Here is a 20216-nt window from a genome sequence, read left to right on the forward strand (position 1 = left end):
GGGCAATGTGCTTCACACACACCCCTGGCCTGCTGGGGATACCTGAGCGTGGAAGGTGCCAAGACTGCAGTGCTCCCCAAAAGCCGGCCCCAGCAGGGCTCCGGGAGGCCTGCAGCCATGCTGGGTCAGGTGAGTTTGCCTTGGGTCTAGCAGTGGGCTGGGTGGAGACGTGGAATACCTGCTGGCAGTTATAAATAACTGGCAAGAGGGCACAGCACCCTGCCCTTTCCCCCGGCTCCTGGCGCAGCCCGTCTGAGACTACAAAGGATCCTTTCATGCTCCCACACATGGGCTGCTGTGGCTGCCGCCACACCAGCCAGAGACCAGCCCCGCGGCTGCCGCCGTCACTTCCACGACGACAGATGTGCCTGCAGCTCAGGCAGTTGAGCCTCCCAGTTAGACATCCCAGGCCTCACCCAATTACAAACTGGGATAAGGGGGAAGCGGGTGGGGAAGGGGGAGCAGGGTCACACCCTTCTTCTTTTCTGCCTGTGTTTATGTCCCTCCTCTTTCTGAGCAAAAATTCCAGACAGGTTGCATCCAATCCGTGCAGCACTCCATGCACTGAAAGCACAATTGGAACACACTTGGAGGGCTCGTAAAATCAAGAACAATAAAATACGACAGTAAACTCCATAGAAGAGATATAATCTGAAACCAGAGGAAATGTCAAGGAAGCAAGGTCAAGATCTCTCTCTCTCTCTCTCTCTCCCCCTTTAATATTTATTTTATATCCAATGAACCGGATGAAAACAAATAACTACATCTGTTTTTTAAAAACCCAAACCAAGATCTATCTAGAGGGAAATGCAGCTCAAGACAATATCTAGGTCGGGGTGGGGGGAGCCAAGAAAGAGGAAGAACCACCAAAAGTTTTGTGACCTCTTGTAGCTTGACCAAGCAGAGGTTTTGTGAACCATGGTCCACTCCACTTCATCAGATGCATGAAGCATTATCCTCAGTATGCAGGGGTAGGGGTGTGTGTGTATACACACACACCACACACACACACATACATACACCAAGTTTGGGACGGAATGGTAAACAGTCAAGTCAAATGGGCAGGAAATGCTGGAAGCCTAGGTGAATTCTGTGTAAAGCTTCTAAGTATATAAGCGAAGGAGGATGGCAATTCACAGCAGCAGTGACAGCAACAACATCCTCCGGAGCCATTTTCCTTGAGATAGAAACACATCTTCCTGGTTGAAGTCAGAGTGATTCGTATCAAATATCCTGATGCATTCTAAGTCCTTAGAAGCTTGCCTGAATGAGCACATCCATCAGATGTATATCCCGCCTCTCTTCCATCATGGAGGTCAAGGCAGCGTGCTTGGGGACCCCAGGTGGTCTCCTATCCAAGTGCCAACCAGACCCAGACCTGCTTAGCTTCATCATGTGCCCCCAGACCATGGCTGGCTACATTCCACTTTAAGCCCAGGACACATGGCTCGCACATGCTTTCAAAGCAACGGCTAATGTTGCATGCTAATGTTGCAACAAATGTGCAGACGTAATCACCATTTGTGTTATGCGGAAAAAGGTCCTGGCAAGAGCAGGCCGGGCTGTGGGGGAGGGAGAGCCACAGGCAGGTCAGGGGGAGCAGTTTTGCTGCTTTGACAACAGCAAGGTGACAATTTGAGGTGGGGGGGGTGGGGGTCGTGGGTGGATTATCTGCAGCCTTTGGGATACTGGGAAACTGCAGCTGTGCATCCCCGCCGAAGAGAAGATGTGCTCGCTCTCTCGCTCTCGCTCTCTGGAACGCCACAACCTCAGGTGCTGACCAGCTCTGTCATCTGACAAACACTTCTGCAGGGAGGGGGGGAAGAAGACGGCATATATACATATTTGTTTTACCAAGTCGCTGAAGTGCCCCATCAGTGTTCACACGGCTGAGCAGCTGCCTGTCCAACCTTCCTCACATCCTCACTCGGTTTCCCCGAAAACATCCGTCTCCTGGCCCCATTGCTTGGAGTCGTGTTATATATATATCCATACATTATTAAATCAACACGGAGGCCTGTGTCTTTTGCAGACAGTTGGGTCTTGGAGAACAGGACGGGCGGAGTGGGGGGGGGGCACACCAAACACTCAGACCTTTGTATCCGGCTAGGTGGGCAGGGTGCAAAGATTTCGGCTTCCAGGCTGCGAGTATAAAGAAGTTCCTGTCAGGCTTGCCAATTTCCTTCCAAGGTGTAAGACAGGAGGACAACTCAGAGGGACAGAGTTGGGGGCAGTGTGGTGAGGGGGTAAGGATGAGCGGGTGGTGGGGTGGGGATTGGCCAGTAGTGGTGGAGGACTGATGTGGAAGAAAGTGGATTTCCAGAAGTCACAGGGAAAAGTTAAACTCACACCATTATTTCCCCTAATTCTTGGCAGAAGCCGAAGCCCTCTGCTAATGCGCAGAAGAATTAGCACCTTTCTGTGATGGAGTCTTTCCTATACCCTTTGTCCTTGCATGAACCGTCCTTGCTTGATCAGTCATCAGTCGGTGACTGACCAGGAGAGGGATCTTTGGGTCGTGGTGGACTCGTTGAAAGTGTGGACTCAAGGTGCGGCAGCTGTGAAGAAGGCCAATTCCATGCTAGGGATCCTTAGGAAGGGGGTTGAAAATAAAACGGCTAATATTATCATGCCCTTATACAAAACGATGGTGCGGCCACACCTAGAGTACTGCGTACAATTCTGATCACCACATCTAAAAAAGGACATTGTAGAACTGGAAAAGGTGCAGAAGAGGGCAACCAAGATGATCAGGGGCCTGGAGCACCTTCCTGAGGAGGCAAGGCTACAACACCTGGGGCTTTTTAGTTTAGAAAAAAGATGACTGCGGGGAGACATGATAGAGGTCTATAAAATCATGCATGGTGTGGAGAAAGTGGATAGAGATAAATTCTTCTCCCTTTCACATAACACTAGAACCAGGGGTCATCCCATGAAATCGGTTGCCAGGAAATTTAGGACCAGCAAACTGAAGTATTTTTTCACCCAACGCATAATCAACTTGTGGAATTCTCTGCCACAAGATGTAGTGACAGCCAACAACCTGGCTGGCTTTTAGAGGGGTTTGGATAACTTCATGGAGAGAGGTCTATCAATGGCTACTAGTCAGAAGGCTATAAGCCACTTCCAGCCTCAGAGGCAGGATGCCTCTGAGTACCAGTTGCAGGGAAGTAACAGCAGGAGAGAGGGCATGCCCTCAAAACGATGGTGCGGCCACACCTAGAGTACTGCGTACAATTCTGATCACCACATCTAAAAAAGGACATTGTAGAACTGCTTCTAGTGGCATCTGGTGGGTCACTGTGTGAAACATGCTGGACTAGATGGGCCTCGGGCCCAATCCAGCAGGGCTGTTCTTATGTTCTTATGAAGTTAAAACATACTTCCTGAGACCTGAGGGCCTCAGGCAACGGTGGGGTTTATCACTGTGTGCAGTGATAGCTGGGTTTCTGCCCAAGATGGGCTGAATCAGAGAGCTGAGATGGAACCCCCAATTTCACTTTGGTTTTGTTCATCCTTGCAGAGCAAACAGTCCAGATATGGGCTGGGGGCAGATCATCGCTTTTGCCGGTGTTTGGGGGCAGCTGGAAGGAGGGCACAGAGCTCAGGGTGTGTATATTTGTTTGCTTCTGGTAAACTGCCTTTGCTGAGTGTTTTTTGGTAATGTTTAAAAAAACCTGCTCAACCTGTTTAATTAGGGAGTGGCCTGAGGTGAAATAAATGGTCATCCACACAATCAAAAACTGCATTCTACCCGGGTTTGGGTGCTGTGTGTGCTCCAGTGTTTGGTTGTGTGGGCATAAGGTAGGAGGAAAAGCTACCTAGGGTTTCCTGCTCCCTTGCTTCCACACAATCACTTCTACCCAGGTTTTCCTCTTACCTTGCTCCCACACAACTGAAAATTGGAAGCACACACAGCCCCCAAACCTGGGAGGAACACAGTTTTTGATTGTGTGAATGACCTCAATATGTGTGTCATACTCCCCAACTGCCCCTATACTGTACACAAGAGTCAGCCCCTATGATCTGGTCCCAAACCCCAACAAAGCAGTTATTTCTGAGAAGGGACACATGTTTTCTCTAGAGCGCATGTACATAAATGCGGGCAGATCAGCACTAAGGCAGACAATGCACACAGACTGGCATTTTGTACACTGCAGCTGCTGAAGTGTAACTGCTGATAACATATTGGACAACAACAACAGTTGGAGATCTTCTTTAGCCCAAAAGTGGGAAAAACATCCTCTCTGCTTCTAAATCAGTAGAGGACAGAGGACAGTATATAGTAGAAGGAATTCAGTAGATAGCTGATGAAACAGAGTCTTCAGTAATAGGCAGTGAATCTGGGTATCAAGGATAGAGAGAGCTGTTACACGTTTGCCCCTACTTTCACCTGGGCATTTTTCACACAGTAAGCTTTATTGAGAGTTTACTGAGAGGCTTTACTGTGAGTTCAAAGTTGCCCCCAAAAAACCAACATAAAAAGAGGATTTTTTTTTACCCTGGATATAAATCGGGCTACACTCTAACCCGAGTGGTGTGTGAAGTGCTCCCCAATAGCTTGCAGGGACTTTGGGGTAAATCTGGCTGATATGTTAACGCACAACCTCCATTCCAGAGGAGATGCAAGCTAAAAGCTCTGTGTGAGAAATTCCCTGGGAAATGCTGGAGAGAACTGGGTGCTCCCTGATGGGAAGGGAAGCATCTCTCAAACGATTTCCAGCTCTCTTCAAAGCCACTGAGGTCATTCACACAATCAAAAACTGCATCCCACCTGGGGTTGGGACCTGTGTGTGCTCCCAATTTTCGGTTGTGTGGAAGCAAGGTAAGAGGAAAACTTGGGTAGAAGTGATTGTGTGGAAGCAAGGGAGGAGGAAAACCTTTTCCCAATAATTGGGAGCACACACAGTTTCCAAACCCGGAGAGAACACAGGTTTTGAGAGGTCATTCACACAATCGAAAACTGTATTCTACCCAGGTTTGGGAGCTGTGTGTACTCCCAATTTTTGACTGTGTGGAAGCAAGGTTAGAGGAAAACCTGGATAGAAGAGATTGTGTGGAAGCAAGGTAGGAGAAAAAGCTACCTAGGTTTTCCTCTAACCTTGCTTCCACACAGTCACTTCTACCCAGGTTTTCCTCTAACCTTGCTTCCACACAATCAAAAATTGGGAGTACACACAGCTCCCAAACCCGGGTAGAACACAGTTTTTGATTGTATGAATGACCTCACTGTCTGCCTTGAGTCATGGTTTGCCGTATTTTTGTACATCTGCCTATCCCAGACAAGTCTGATACCAAATGAATATATATTCCTCATATATTTCTCATGTATGATCCCATTAAAATGGCATAAAATCAAGGTTTTGTTCGGTTGTTTGTTTGTTTGTTTGTTTTCAAGTAATCTCCCTTTCTAGTTTCCCCTGGCCCATGCCTCTCTCAAGCACAGCTCTAAAACATGCCCATGAGACAAAAGTGGCAGGTTCAACATAAGGGAAACCGAGATAATGGGAACCACCCTTAAGATGGTAAATCGGGTGTGGATGGCAACAGGCCGCCAGACCCCACCCAACCAGGGAGAGCTGGTACCACCCTCCTGGCGCTGCCTGGCAGGCAGCAAAAACTGCACCAGGGTTAATGTTTAATGAGTCGCCAGTGTGCCCCGGTTTGATGGATTAGCTTCTGCCCTTGGTAAGGGGCGGTGGGAGAGGCCCGGCTGTTTCAGGCAGGAGGGTTAAGAGTCTATCATGAGGCCTATATCTTGAGCACACATGCAATGTTTGCCATGAGGGATTACCTCAGGGCTAGTCCCCCTCCAGGTCATGCCTCTATAAAGGGAGATTTCCAGACCAGCCCTTAAAGGGCCAGGTGTGAAACGGGACCTTCCGGAGAAGTGGAGGGAGTCATGCAATCTGTCCACCACCGACCGCCATCGCCCAAGTCTCAGAGCGGGCTCAGCCATTCGGTAGAACGAGGCAGTCACTTCAGGCACCAGATTCGCATGTCTTTAAAAGTTAGATGCAATCGACGAATGTACCATTCTATTTCCACTGTGGAGGGAGGCGCCATCTTGGATTTCTGCATCCGGTCTGGGGCGGGTTATACTGCTGTCTTTGCGGCATTTAGGGCGGAGGTCTAAGTGGGCAAAGTGTGTCGCCGTACTCCTTTAGAACGGAATTGTCTTTAGGGCCAAATACTCAACTGCTGTTTTGTTTTCAAAGTCATTCTTTCTGCCAGGCTTCCCTAGATCGTGACAGACCACCGGCCATGTTGTTTTAAGCAGCCCATGACTCTGCATGCAATCCCTTCCCTTTTTTTGGTGCAAGAGAAGGCCATTTTGTTTCAAAAACCCACTTTTCTTTCATGATGTATTGATGACAGCCATAAACAAAACCAAAAAATCAACAACTCAGTTGGCACCTGTCATGATGTCCAGGTCTTTAATGTTCGAGATCCCAGTGGCTGCCCATAGACAACCAGTAACGGCCAGTGTTTTATGGGTCTAACCAATAAATCCCGTTTCCTTTCAGGCAACCAGTGCTGCAGTCAGCAAGACCAGTAAGCACCGGGTTTTTTCCAGGCATCTGCCTTGACCTGACAAATTTTGCTAGACTCCACGCTGACTTCAGACTCTGTCCCTCGTCCCTGCCTTGTGGAGTAGGGCTGTTAAAAAATAAATTAAAAAAGCAACCTTCTCTGTGATCTTACATTCACGGAACAGCTTTTAACTCAGCAATACCTATGCTTTAAAAAGAAAAGAAAAGAACAAGGTTTACTGTGTGTTTGTTTTGTTTTTTAGAGTCACTCGGTGTCCACAACTTCTTGGCTTGTGGAGCGGCCAGTTTCTTTCTCACCCTGCACAGCTCCCTCCTCACGATAAGAAAAGGTTTTCATGATAAATGGCAATTAATCAAATGCCAGTGACTAACGCTAGCAGCAAACTGGAAGAAGGCCAAGTCTGAGGTGTGCACTGGGGAGAATCTGGTGGGGGGTGGGTGGAATGGAGGGGCTCCCCTATTAGAGACAATAAGGTAGCATGCCGACCTGAAACTCATCTTTTGTTATGGAGGGGAAATTGTGAATATTTATCTACGGATTACAAACATACAGTTGTAGACAAACACACATCTCTCTCCAGCCCAAGCTCACGGAGTTTCCTGCTCATGCGTTTGGCGGCAGATGGGAAAGTTTTGCTCGTGGCTGGTTTCGATGGCCACTCCCTACATTTTGCATGATGGACAAATGGGTCAAAAGGCTTCTGGCTGGTGAGAGAGCGGGGAGGGCGGGGTGGCTGGGGGGCGGACTGTTGGTAGTCTTTGGATAAGCTTTGTAGCTGGGGTGGTGCTGGAGGGGGCCATAGGGAGGGAGACCACCCTGAGAATTATTATAATTATTATATTTTTTACTGATCCCAAGAGAGCCAGGAGAACTCACTGCCACATGACTGAACCCAGCTCAGGCAAGTCTGGAAGCACAAGCTCTGGATGGGAGCTATTAAGCCAGCAGGCGAATGTAGCCAGTAAGCCCCACACCTGCCTGGATCCCTCCACCAGCGGAGGCGACTTCAGCTAGCCAGCCTCCCAAGCAGTTGTTACCTCCACTCCCTGGGACCTGGGAAAGGGGGCTCCGAGGCTGGGCCAAGGGGTCCACTGAGGGGTACTGGGTCTACAGTGCTTCAGGACTCTGCTGAGGGGACGACTGGGCCCAGCTGCTTCAGACTTGAACGGTCATCATGGTGGGTGACGGTGGGAGTTGTAGTGAAACAGCTTCTGGGGACCCAGGGTCCATCACGGCTCAACTTTTGACCACGGAGACCTGGGTGCAAAGCCCTACTCAGCCCAGCTAATTGGGTGACCCTTGGCCAGACCACCCGCTCTTTTAGCCTACCTCACAGGGGTGCTGTGAAGATAACATGGGAGAAAACTCCACCTATGAAGATACAAATGTGCTAAATGCAGGATTGAGGAGGCCAGTGGGCTGCTGCGAGATCTGGAGTCCAGCTGCATGTCCAGTCTCCGCCGGAGGGCCAAAGGGGCAAGCTACGGAGATGAGCGCTCTGTAACCTCTGCATCATTCTCGGTGGCGCCTTGCAGAACGGGAGGCCCCCTGAGCAGTGCTCTGCCTTCCAAGGCGCCTTCAACTCTTTTAAAAGCAAACCCCGCAAACCGAAAGCCTGTCTCCAGTCACAGCTTACGTTAGCAGGATGAGATCCCCTGCTTGAACGACAGGGGGACTGGAGTGGATCTGGCCTCCTCACCTTTTGGCATGGCCATTACTGTTTTCCAAAGGCTATTGGAGGGGGGGGGGCGGGCATAATCTCCTCCTCTGTTTGCCTTTAGGAGGGCGGCCCTGAAAATGTACCTGTTTTCCCAGGCTTTGAACTGAAATTTCAATTTTACATTTTAACGGGTTTTTATCTATTGTTATTTTCATCTGTTTTTATTAAACTTAAATGTATGTGTGTGTGTGTATCTGTATACCGCCTAGAGCTTTCGATATTAGGCGGCATAGAAATGCAATAAATAAATACATACATACATAATTTGGCTATAACTGGGGAGAGTCATGGGTTAGGACTTGTGGATAACAGCAAGGCCCCCACAAGCCACCCCTCGCCATAATTAAAGCACTAGACAAAACAGGGGAAACCTCTCTCCCAATCCCATGCGTCCTTTTAACACCTGACCCTAAAAAAGTGCTTTTGTGTGTCTCCTTCACTGTTGTACTAGATGCAGATTTTATTGGAGTGGGAGATAAACCAAGTGCATGGTCTAGCCAATGTGAGCACAAATGGATGGAGCGTTCACAGGTGGGAGACTGGGGCAGGTGCATCTATCTGTCTGTTTATCTCTTCCATTTGCATCCCTCCCTCCTACCAAGGAGCAGCAGGTGTGCCTCACTTCCGCCCAGCAAAGTAGGGTAGGCTGAGAGAAAGAGTCTGGCTCAAGGTCCCCCAGCAAACCTCCACGCTGAGATTGGACCCTGGGAGGACTGCTTCTCACATCCATGTCTGAAGGGATGCCTTTGAACTGGAACAGAGGGAGCTGCCATATACTGAGTCAGACCACTGGTCCATCTAGCTCAGTATTGTCTGCACAGACTGGCAGCGGCTTCTCCAAGGCTGCAGGCCGGAATCTCTCTCAGTCCTATCTTGGAGATGCTGCCAGGGAGGGCACTGGGAACCTCGATGCTCTTCCCAGAGCGGCTCCATCCCCTACTAAGGGGAATCTCTTCCAGAGCTCACACTCCTAGTCTCCATATGCAACCAGGGTGGACCCTGCTCAGCTAAGGGGACAGGTCATGCTTGCTCCCACCAGACCAGCTCTCCTCTCCTAGGAGTTGCACCTGCAGTGCATCAGATGTGGTCCAGAAGAGTCGTACCGTCCCCTCTTCCGTGGGAAATCAGCCCTTGCCACTTCCAAAGCCCACTTAACTAAGGAAGCAAGGCCCGTCCCTCTGAATCACTGCACATTAGGACCAGGCCAGACCCCGACTCTGTGGCTTTTCATAGGGACGCTGCTGCTCCTGCCTAGGTCTAAAAACGTACCAGGGATGCTGTGGGACGGAATAGGTTAAGCATGGTGGCTACGTGTTATCGGCGGGGTGGGTCCCCTCGGCGACTGCAGCGCGGCCACCACCGCCACCGCCACCGTCTGTTCCCTTATCTCCTGCGTCCTTGGCCCACACCTGTCATCGCGGTGCTGTCCGGTTGATGATTAACCAGGACTTCCTGTTTGCCGCAGAAACATGCTAGGAGGGCCCAGATTGCTGAAGCGAGGGGAACAGGAAGAGAAGGGCAGAGAGCCAGAGAGGGAATCTAGACCTGCCAGGGTCTTTGCCAGCCTTCCTTGGAACGGGAGGTCAGGCAGGGCTTGCTCAGCTCTTCTGCTGCCCTCGGTGGAGATAACGGTGTCCCCCAAGACCGGCAGGTTGCCAGCGATTCCAGACTGGCCTGGAGCTTCCAGGAATTTGATATGAATCTCCAGGAGGCCACTGAAAGCAATTCTGGAGATTCCTAAGGCTCGGTATTGTGAAAAAGGAATGGGTCAGAAATGTTGGGGGTGGGGATCCAGGAATGGCTTTAGTCAAAATGGGTCACCCGAGACCAGAGGTGGGCAGACGTCAGGTCCACTGCTGCTGACCAGCTTGCCAAGGCTCGCCAGCCTGAGCCAGGTGTGAGGTAGTGGCTCAGGGGTCAGCATCAGGCCGTGCCCGCGGCCCCACCTGTGCCCAGGGCCTTTGTGTGTCGACGGAGCGACTCTGGGCACAGGCGTGGCCCAGGCCACACTGCCTGATAAGACATCTGAACTACTACCGAACCAGCACTACACTCTGCAAGAGTCCAGTAAAGCTGCACAGATCCAAGGCAATCGATACATGTTCCCATTTTACAGGCGAGGGACACTGAGGCAGAAAGAGAAACACACACACCCCCTGCACAAGGTCTGCCATGGCAGGGGATTTTTCAAAGTTTCCGTTTGGCGATTGAGTTGAAGCACTTGCCAATCTGGTGAGGAAAGGGACTCCAGGGGCCACCCTCTAGAGATCGTGGGGGGGGGGGCACCCTTTAGGAAAGGCAGGAGGGCACTGCTCCCCTGTGTTGCTTCAGATCACACCTGATGATTTCTCAGGAGCATCAGCATCTCTAGTTATAGTGAGGTTACCCCTGCAAAAGCAAAAAAATGCTCTTAGAAGACACTTGGCAACTTGGTCCTGCCTGACTCCAAGAGCAGTGCCGTGGTAGCGGTGAATAGTGGCTGTGCATATTTTTTTTGGTCTTCCTTCCTACTGTTATCTCTTTGCCCCCTTCATAGTCAAAATCTGAAATGGCACCGCTGGACTGTTCTTCTTTGGTATCTTCCACGGTCCAGAATTGGCACCTGCTCTTAACCAGTGGTGGGTTAACAGAGAGGCAGAGCAGGCATTTGCCTACGGTGGCGAAATTTGAGGGGCAGCAAATTTTTCCGCCCCTCTCTGTGGGCAGCGGCTGCAGCAGCAAGGGTGGAATGGGCGAGGAGAAAGGACCCCCCTTTATTTTTTTAAAAGGCAAACCTTTTTTGTTTAAGCTAAAAGCGTGGCAAAAGCCTTCTTGCCTAGGGGCGGCAAAAAGCTTAATCCACTCCTGGTCTGAACACAAGCTCCTGACAACCTAATCTTACTCCAAATAAAAACCTTGCACCGGTTTCATGCAGCAAAAGGTTGATGCTCTCTACCAGGGGCTCTGGGAACTGGTGGGGAATCCTAGTTCCCCCCAGGATAGGATGCCCCGTTGGATCTGCTCTGTGCATAGGAACATAGGAAGCTGCCATATACTGAGTCAGACCATTGGTCTATCTAGCTCAGTATTGTCTGCACAGACTGGCAGCAGCTTCTCCAAGGTTGCAGGCCGGAATCTCTCTCAGCCCTATCTTGGAGATGCTGCCAGGGAGGGAACTGGGAACCTTCTGCTCTTCCCAGAGCGGCTCCATCCCCTAAGAGGGGAATCTCTTCCAGTGTTCACACTTCTAGTCTCCCTTTTATATGCAACCAGGGTGGACCCTGCTTAGCTAAGGGGACAAGTCATGCTGGCTACCACAAGACCAGCTCTCCTCTCCTAGACCAACTCTCCTCTCACCATCCTCCATGAATACCCACTGTGGACATCTCAACCTCATCACTTGTGTTTTGGAGCGGAGTAACTTAATTTAATCCACCTAATGGCACAGCCGGGAAGTAACTTGCCTAGGGAGCAGCTGGTTTGAATCCCCACTGGTATGTTCCCTAGATACACCTCTATCGGGCAGCAGCAGCGAAATAGGAAGATGCTGAAAGGCATCATCTCATGCTGCGTGGGAGATGGCAATGGTAATTAAAAACTCCTCCTGTTCCAGGAGTCGACAATGACATCTACTCAATGACACAACTTTACCTTTAACTTACATTGATCATCCAGCCCAGTGGGGAACTATCTCCCCCTAATGGCAGGATAAAGGAATTTCATCCCATGGTTTTGTTATAGAAATGCAGGGAAATCCCCCAAATAATCTTTCTACCTGCAGAGCAAACAACAGTTACGGGCAATGGTTTTGATCAGGAAAAGGGCATTTTTGGGTGGGGAGGGAAGATTAACTTCTGTTCCCAAGCAGCAGCATCCTGATCCAACAGAGTTACCAACTGCCACTGCAACCCTTGGAGGAGAGCTGGTCTGGTGGGAGCAAGCATGAATTGTCCCCTTTGCTAAGCAGGGTCTGCCCTGGTTTGCATTTGAATGGGAGACTCGATGTGTGAGCACTGGAAGAGATTCCCCTCAGGGGATGAAGCCGCTCTGGGAAGAGCAGAAGGTTCCAAGTTCCCTCCCTGGCAGCATCTCCAGATAGGGCTGAGAGAGATTCCTGCCTGCCGCCTTGGAGAAGCCAATTCCAGTCTGTGAAGACAATACCGAGCTAGATGGACCAATGGTCTGACTCAGTATATGGCAGCTTCCTATGTTCCCTTTATTAAAAACACTTCCAGGAGATCCCTTTCACACATCCGCCATGCCAAGCCTAGTTTGGTCCTGATTCTCCCAAACCCGGATACAGAATGTTCACATTCTTTGGTCTTCTTATCCTGCTTACATTTCTGGTTGAAAGTTCAAGAGTGCTTACTCAATGACACATACTCCAACTAAGAATCCTGCGGTATTTTAAAGACTAATCAATTTATTTCAACATAAGCTGTATTTCATCACAAGCTTTTGCACAAAGCATAATCCACAACAGGCATGAATACAGAGGTGTAAAGACATTAAAATAGGGTGTCAAGTGGCAGGAAATGCAATGGCCCTAATCTTCTGACTAGAAGGCAATATAGACCAACAGTGATCATCGCAAAAGCAGTAATGAATGATAATTTCCTAGAAATGCTAAGTTCATTAACTCCATAATGTGATTTTAAAAAGCGTGTCCCAACACCTGCAAAGATAGGGTGGAGCTTTGTTATGCAATCTGGTTCAACTCTTGCTCTAATCTCCCTTTGATGTTTTTCTGTGGAAGAACCCTTAAGGCAGGGTTTCTCAACTTTGGCTCCCCAGACGTTGTTGGACTACAACTCCCATCATCCCCAGCCACATGGCTTTTGCCCGTTGTGAATCCCTTGCCTTAAGGTCTGCCACAGAGTGGCTTGGAAGGTTAACACTTTCTTCTACCAGTTCCAAACTCTGCCCATTCTGAGGTCAAATCTCTGTCCATTTATTCTTCTGCACAGAGGCTGACCTGCTTGCCCTGTGTTGATAGCAGAAAGGCACTATTGGCTGATAATAGCCCAGATCGCGCTGGAGGATGAGCAAGCAAAAGAGCCCCCGAGGCTGACATTATAGGGTCCTGTAATGGTGTGGTCTGGGTTATCACAGCTCTCATTAACGCCGGGCAGGGTGGAAGAGAGAGGAGCAAGCAGAGCTGCTGGGAACCAGAAGCAACTGCACCTCAATCTGCGCCCGCCTCGGGATGCAAAAGGTAATTGCTGAAAGGGGGTATGACTAGTTCTCCCCACCTCTTCCATTCATTGCTGAATTGCTACTGTGCTTGAGAGGGCCGTGATCTCCCCACACAGGACTCTAAATTCAGCAAAGAGTGTGGGTCTAATGCTTTCCTGAACAACATCATGTTCTTGCCTGACCTCTTTTACCATGTCAAGGGATGCCACCTCCTTTTCCTGGGCCAGCTCCTGTGCTTTTAGCAGCAGCCCCTGGCCCACAGAAACGTGTGAAGCTTTTCCTGGCATGGTGGTAAAGAGGGAAGGAAGGCTTGGCCTGCTTAAAGTCTGTGGGTTGCTCCATTCAGTGATCTTGGGAAGTCCCCCATCCCAAGAAGAAAAGACAGCAGGGGATGGGAAACATAATTCCCCCGCCCTCCATGCAACCTGCCCAAACAGATTATGCAGTGGTAGCCTTTGGACCCCACTCAGTGTTTGTTTTAGCTCGGGGAGCTGAGAGGTTAGAGCAAAAACCTGAACAGAGAGGGGCAGCCCCTTCATGGCAGGGGCTGCCCCACTTCATCCCCCCACCTGGGCTGTGTGCACTGCAAAATCTACTCCCAGATAATGCAGAGTGGGCAGGTTAGCCCTTAACACACTGGACGTCTTGGCTCCCAGACAGCACAACCAAGCCAAAGAGATCACACACCATCCTCTTAATTCACAGATGTATAGGTATTGCAAGCTTAAAATCAAATTCAGTCCACAGTATCCGATTTAATGGGAAATCCACACATTATGCCATTTGTAAAAATTAATTGCTTGGTCAAAACTTCAAGATTCTGCATAACTCCAGCCTGAAAACAAAGGCCAGGTTCCCATTTTTCATTTCCTGCCAATGCCCCTAAAAGTTACTCCCTACCCTAGAAATCTGGATTTGCCTACTCCTTTTAAGGATTTTTGTTTGTTTGTTTGTTTAAATCTGGCTTTGGAGGGGAAATGGATGCAGTATCCCCAGAGGCCACAAGGGGGCAATAGAAGCCAGGTTTCCTTTCTCCCTCCTGCACAAGCTGAGGATATATATTGAGGGGGGATCATCTACCTGATGAATGGCCACCCTGCAGGCAGGGCAGGTTCTCATTAACACCAGGGCCGGATGGGACCCGAGCGGCTGCCGGGAAGCAGAGGCAGCTGCACCTCCTCTGGCGCTCCCTGCTGCCCCACCCTCGTTTTAGCGCCAGCCCAAGCGGGCTTGGTCCTGCACAGGGTCCCCGTTCACGGCAACACTACCATTTGCGTGCTGCTTCAGGAAATCCCGCCTCTCCCGGGCTCTCCGGTTCTGGAACCAAATCTTCACCTTGAAGCAAACAAACACACAAAAAGAGGAAATCATTTGCCCGTCTCTCCACCCACGTGGGAGAAGCCGGCCACCCTCATTTCTGTAAGGATCCTGAAAGGCAAGAGGCGTCTGAAGCGAGGAAATGGGTTGATGGGCTTCCACAGAAACAGAGAGAGAGAGAGAGAGCCGAGGTCTGAATACGTCCCCCTGTGTAACCCTGAGTAGTTAAACTCAGCTCAGAGAACAGGCCTATAGCTCCATCCAAAGAGAATGCAGAGAGAGAGAGAGAGAGAGAGAGAGAGAGAGAGAGAGAGAGAGAGAGAGAGTTCACATTGCTAACTTAAACTGGTTCCTTCAACCATCAGGGCAAAGAACAAAGAAGGGAAGAGTGGAGACTCCTCGTGCTCTCCTGAAATGACCGTTCCCAGGGCCCTGTGTGAGATACCACGGTGATCAGACTGGCTTACCATTCAGAATTGTGTCACTTTGACTTACAAGTCAATCCACATCCACCCTATGGCTCCCCCAAAGAAGGGCCGCTATGCTTGATGAAGCAAGTTGCTTCCACTAGGGGGTGATCTGGGAACTGCCCACCATCCAGTGACTTCAGCCCCAACCAACAGCAGGGGTCCAGGAAAACACACACAGGAGAACTCTGCGGTTCTGCCCACAGGGGGTGCTCTACAAACTGTGCAAAGGCACTGCACTAGGGGACATTCTAGGAGCAATTCGGCCTCAGCTCTGTTGCTTCACTCGGAGGTACTCTCACGGCTCTAAGAAAAGGCACAGGAGGCCAGTCTAGGAGAAGCTCAGTGGCCCAGAAGGACACTCCAGGGAGTTGAATCTCATCGGCTCGATGCCCCCGTGAGCGGTTTCCAAAGGGACCCTCCAGCTGCAGGAAGTGCTCTGGGTGCAAGTCAGCCGTCTCCCACCCAGAGGGCCGTCCTGCGGTTTCAACCCCCAAGGTGCACCCTCTTACCCGGTTCTCCGTGAGCCCCAGCAGCAGGGCGACGTCCCTCACCTGCCCTGTGCTCAGATAACGTGTCTGTTGGAAGCTGCTCTCCAGAGTCCCCAGCTGGGTTGCAGAGAAGGGCACTCGAGGGCTGCGGGAGGTGGGGTGGGGGCTCCCCAGACGCTTCACCTCTGCGTGGGAGGGAGACCAGAAAAGACCAACTCAGCTCTCGCGAGGGGCGGCTCTTGAGGTGCTAGCAGCATAGGGTGCACAGCCTCGCCAGAACGGCCTAGCTTGGGGGCACCCCCTGAGCTCCCCGCTTTGAGACTGTCTATCAAGGACAGGAAATCGAAAATGCTAAATGCTCTAAAATACCCCCGAACATGGACTGGACCCACCTCTCCCTTCTCTTTCAGCGCCCCAGGCTGCGACAAACTGCCCACTAGCACCCCAAAACAACCCGAAAAAAAGCAGCTTTGGAGCACAAATCTGCAACTCAGTCTAATTTGTATTCGTACTCGCAGAAACTGGGTAAGGAAGTGCAAGATTCTGGACCTGCTAGCGGCCCCTGGGCCAAATCCAAGTTATACTCCCAGGAAGCGAAGGGCTGGCACAGCATTCAAGCCCCCGCCTCTCTATCCCCCGCCCCCCACACCAGACACCCTGCCTAAATGGAGACTCCTCGGGGCAGAGACCCGACCTGTCCTCCTCGTGTGATTCCTGCAGGCACCGTGTTCGCTGATGCTGCTATTCAAACATAACCGCCTCAGTAAGAACAATGCTCCTTGGGCCTGGCCCCTGGGTCCCTCTGCAAGGGGGTGGGAGTGGGTCGACAGGCGGCGCCTTACTTGAAAGGGAAGGCGGCTGGAAACGGGTGCAGCGGATCCAGGCGCAGCCCTGAGCGGTCCCAGGCCACTCCGCAGCACCCTCCGCGGGCTGCACAGGGTGCTCTCCTTTCCCTTTGGAGCCATCCCAGGCGAGGATGGAGCGGATGGAGAAATCAGCCACGCGCCGGGAAGGGTCCGTCCTTTGCAGAGTGGGGGGCCCCCTCTGATCCGAGGGCTGCCGCTGGGGGTCAAGGGCGCAGGGGCCCCCTCCTCTGCTGAGGAAGGGCCACACGGGGAGGGCCCCCCTGGGGCTGCCCAAGCTGGTGTTGGCCATCCCTCTGGAAGGCAGACCTCCTTGGCTTGGCTGGCCAAGGGAGGACGCTCAGAGGGGCAGGCAGGGAGTGGAAGTGGATCCCTGCCACTCGCCAGGACCCAGCACCACCTATTTAACAGCCAGGGGGCCGACCTAGTGGAGTGGGGGCGGGTGGGGGGGGAGATTTGCGAGGTGTACCTCTGGGACCAATCCACATGCCCGCTGGGGAGCGATGATAAGGTCACCTGACGGGGGCCGTACCTGTGAGGGTCAGAGATGGGACAGCCCCTCCCAGGCACAAGGTCTCCTGTTACAAGAGGTGGGCTCCCGACGGGACACTTGATCCCCCCCAGATTCGAAGCAAGCGGAGGCGGTCAGCAAGGAGGCCGCGCTCCCTCCCCGCTCCATCTCTAACCTGTGAGGTGCTGGGGGCTCAAGCCTGCTGCCCCTGACCACACGCGGAGGTCCACCTCCCCCCCCCACCCCGAGACCTGGGGGGGCCTGCTCTTTCATCCTGGGCGGCGAGGACGGCTCATGATTCTCTATCATTTACTCCTCGTGTTTTTATACCACCCTAGATATAAATCCCTGGACGGTTTACAGTCTAGGGCCGGTGGGGTGGAGCACTCTGAACATGCTCCCAGCCACTCACTTCAATTGCTTCCGCCCCCCCCCTACTGCCCCCAATGCAGGCTTCAAGTCCCGCCACTCAAAATAGGTTCTTCTGGGGCCCAGCGCTGGGCTTGTGTGAAAGCTGGCTGTCCCACGTGTGCCTCGCGGGCCGTCGGAAGGGGCAGCCGAAACGCGACAGAAAGCTCGACGCGCATTGAGGCGAGATGTATTTCCCAAGATGAAAGAGAGAGACTGTCGGGCGGGGGGGGGTGGGCCAAAAGGAGGCACAGCTGACCCTCCTTCCCCCACCCCACCTCTGGCTCCTTAGGACGAGCCACCCCTGTTGAATGACTTCAGATATCCCATAGAAGTTGGACATGCAATGCCAAGTCCTGAGGTCGCCTGAGGCCAGGCCTGAGGGAGGCTGAAAACCTAGAGGGCATACTTCACCAAAATACGCTAGAGCTTTAACCTCAGGAGGATTGGCCTCTTGTGGAGAAGACCCCAGGAAGGTGTGCAGAGAAACGGGTGCCTCCTCCAAGATGGCGTTGGTCATGTTAATCGTTAACCCTAGAGTGGTTTTCTGGGCTGGCGCCATCTTGTCCAAGGTGGTGCGTCCATAGAGCAACCACTCTAGGAAACGTACACTCCGTGTGTATACCCAGCGTCACCTTGTACACATGGTCAGTACCAGCACTAGAGTGCTGGCCGGAGGAAGATTCCAGACAGTTCGAGGGAGGCCAAGAGGGTGTGATAAGTTGCCCTTGTATCAAGACTAAGGGAAGTCCGATGTACGTACGGGAGAAGAGCTGGTCTTGTGGTAGCAAGCATGAGTTCTCCCCTTAGCTAAGCAGGGTCTGCCCTGGTTGCTTATAAATGGGAGACTTGACATGTGAGCCCTGTAAGATATTCCCCTTAAGGGTTGGAGCTGCTCTGAGAAGAGCATCTAGGTTCCAGGTTCCCTCCCTGGCAGCATCTCCAAGAGAGGGCTGAGAGAGATTCCTGCCTGCAACCTGGGAGAAGCCGCTGCCAGTCTGTGCAGACAATACTGAGCTAGCTAGACCAATGGTCTGACTCAGTAAATGGCAGCTCCCTGTGTTCCTACGTTCCTTGCTTTATGCTGTTTCTCTGTCAAACTAAGCAGAGAGCAGCAAAGGTGTTACGAGTTTTGCTGTGACCCGCGCTGGGTGTCATCTGGCACTGCCAAATGGAGATTCCCAGGTGGCTCGTTGGCATCCTCTCCTTTAGCCCCTGTCGCTTCCCCGCTCCAGCGCTCTCCTCCTCCCTCCCTGTGGTGTCCTTGTCGCCCCAATCACATTTCCTAAGAAGCTCCTGTTACCTCCGCTGGTTCCCTAGTTCCCGCAGCGTTGTCAGGAGAACACCTGAGCCAGCCACCGGCTCCAGGATTAAGGACCTCGAAGAAGCACAAAAGAAACCAGGAATTGAGGGCACAATTAACTAATTACCTCCTCCCTTTCTAATCCCTAGCCGAGGAGCGGCCCGTAACCCAATCTCCCCTTCACCCCATTATACAATAAGGTTCTTGGGAAAGCAGTGATGAAAGAGGCAAACATGTATGCGGACGCATCATCTGCCTGGCCAGAAAATGGGCAGAAAAAGGTGTCCTTGGAGGGGAACTTTGGTTTCAATTCACAGTAGCGGAGGGAAGAAATATGGTTTTTATGTTGGCACAAAATCTGCAATTTCAGATATTTGGGAACAAGAAATCTGAGGGGGGGAAAGAAGTTAAATGCTTGGATTAACCCTCAGTCCCACCGTCAGGGAGACCCGAAGCCAGAGATCTTAGCTTGGCCCTCTTTGCTTCCCAGCCTGAACTCAGGGCTGTGCATAAAGTTAACAGTTTCCCAGGATTTCATTCATTCATTCAGTCACTGGGCTGTGGGAGACCTCACCTGCACCCACCTCACCCTGCCAATTTCAGAGCTTGGAGGGCCACCAGTAGATAGTCCTGGCCTAGACGGAACAAAGGTCTGACTTAGAACAAGACAGGTTCATATATGTTCAAATCAAATGTGGTCAACTCCTTACTGAAATATCTGCAAGTTACTAATTTATCTCAAGAAAGCTCTTTCCTCAGGCATGCACATTTAAATTTAACCTTTGCCACCATTCAGGATGAGATATTTAAAAAGTGCCCCCTCAGTGGCGTGAATAATTTTGACATGGCCCGTACAACATGGGGCCAAAGGTCACAGGGGGGCTTTTCCTGTCTCTAGGAAAATTGGGCTAAACAGGTGTGCAAGAAAATGCTTTGTGTGCTTAGCCAATGAATTGTCTCTACTGTGGCCAATGGGACTTAATCCCAGGTAAGCATGCAGCAGCGCTTAAGTGGCGCAGTGATGAAGTGCTTGACTAACAAGCAGAAGGTTGCCGGTTTGAATCCCCGCTAGTACTATATCCGGCTGCCGATATAGGAAGATGCTGAAAGGCATCATCTCATATTGTGTGGGAGGAGGCAATGGTAACCCCCTCCTGTATTCTACCAAAGAAAGCCACAGGGCTCTGTGGGCGCCAGGCGTCAAAATCGACTTGTCGGCACACCTTACTTTAAGCAAGCATAGGAATTGCAGCCTTAATTTCCCAACATTCCTGCTACGCAATTGCCCCGCAGGGACTCAAAGTTCTGCGTGGGCAAAACTACGCGCTGCAACATGCAACATATATCTCCCACAAGCCTTTGCAAGCAGCGCCTGCTTCTCATTGGTTACTCGACTTCAGCGCCAC

The 20216-nt window shown here is 51.4% G+C and overlaps 1 long non-coding RNA gene across 2 annotated transcripts; it reads right to left on the minus strand.

Moving 5' to 3' along the window:
* Positions 1–12766: 12766 nt before the first annotated feature.
* LOC128333183 (uncharacterized) lies at positions 12767–19508 on the minus strand. Of its 2 annotated transcripts, none has more exons than XR_008310869.1 (4): positions 19385–19508; positions 18811–18885; positions 15789–15910; positions 12767–14785 (listed from the first exon to the last, which is right to left on the minus strand). It is a non-coding gene; the product is annotated as an uncharacterized LOC128333183 (long non-coding RNA). The 2 variants fall into 2 exon arrangements; XR_008310868.1 differs by having other exon boundaries at positions 15747–15910.
* Positions 19509–20216: the final 708 nt, after the last annotated feature.

Source organism: Hemicordylus capensis, chromosome 7 (genome assembly GCF_027244095.1).
Source record: "Hemicordylus capensis ecotype Gifberg chromosome 7, rHemCap1.1.pri, whole genome shotgun sequence".
NCBI lineage: Eukaryota > Metazoa > Chordata > Lepidosauria > Squamata > Cordylidae > Hemicordylus > Hemicordylus capensis.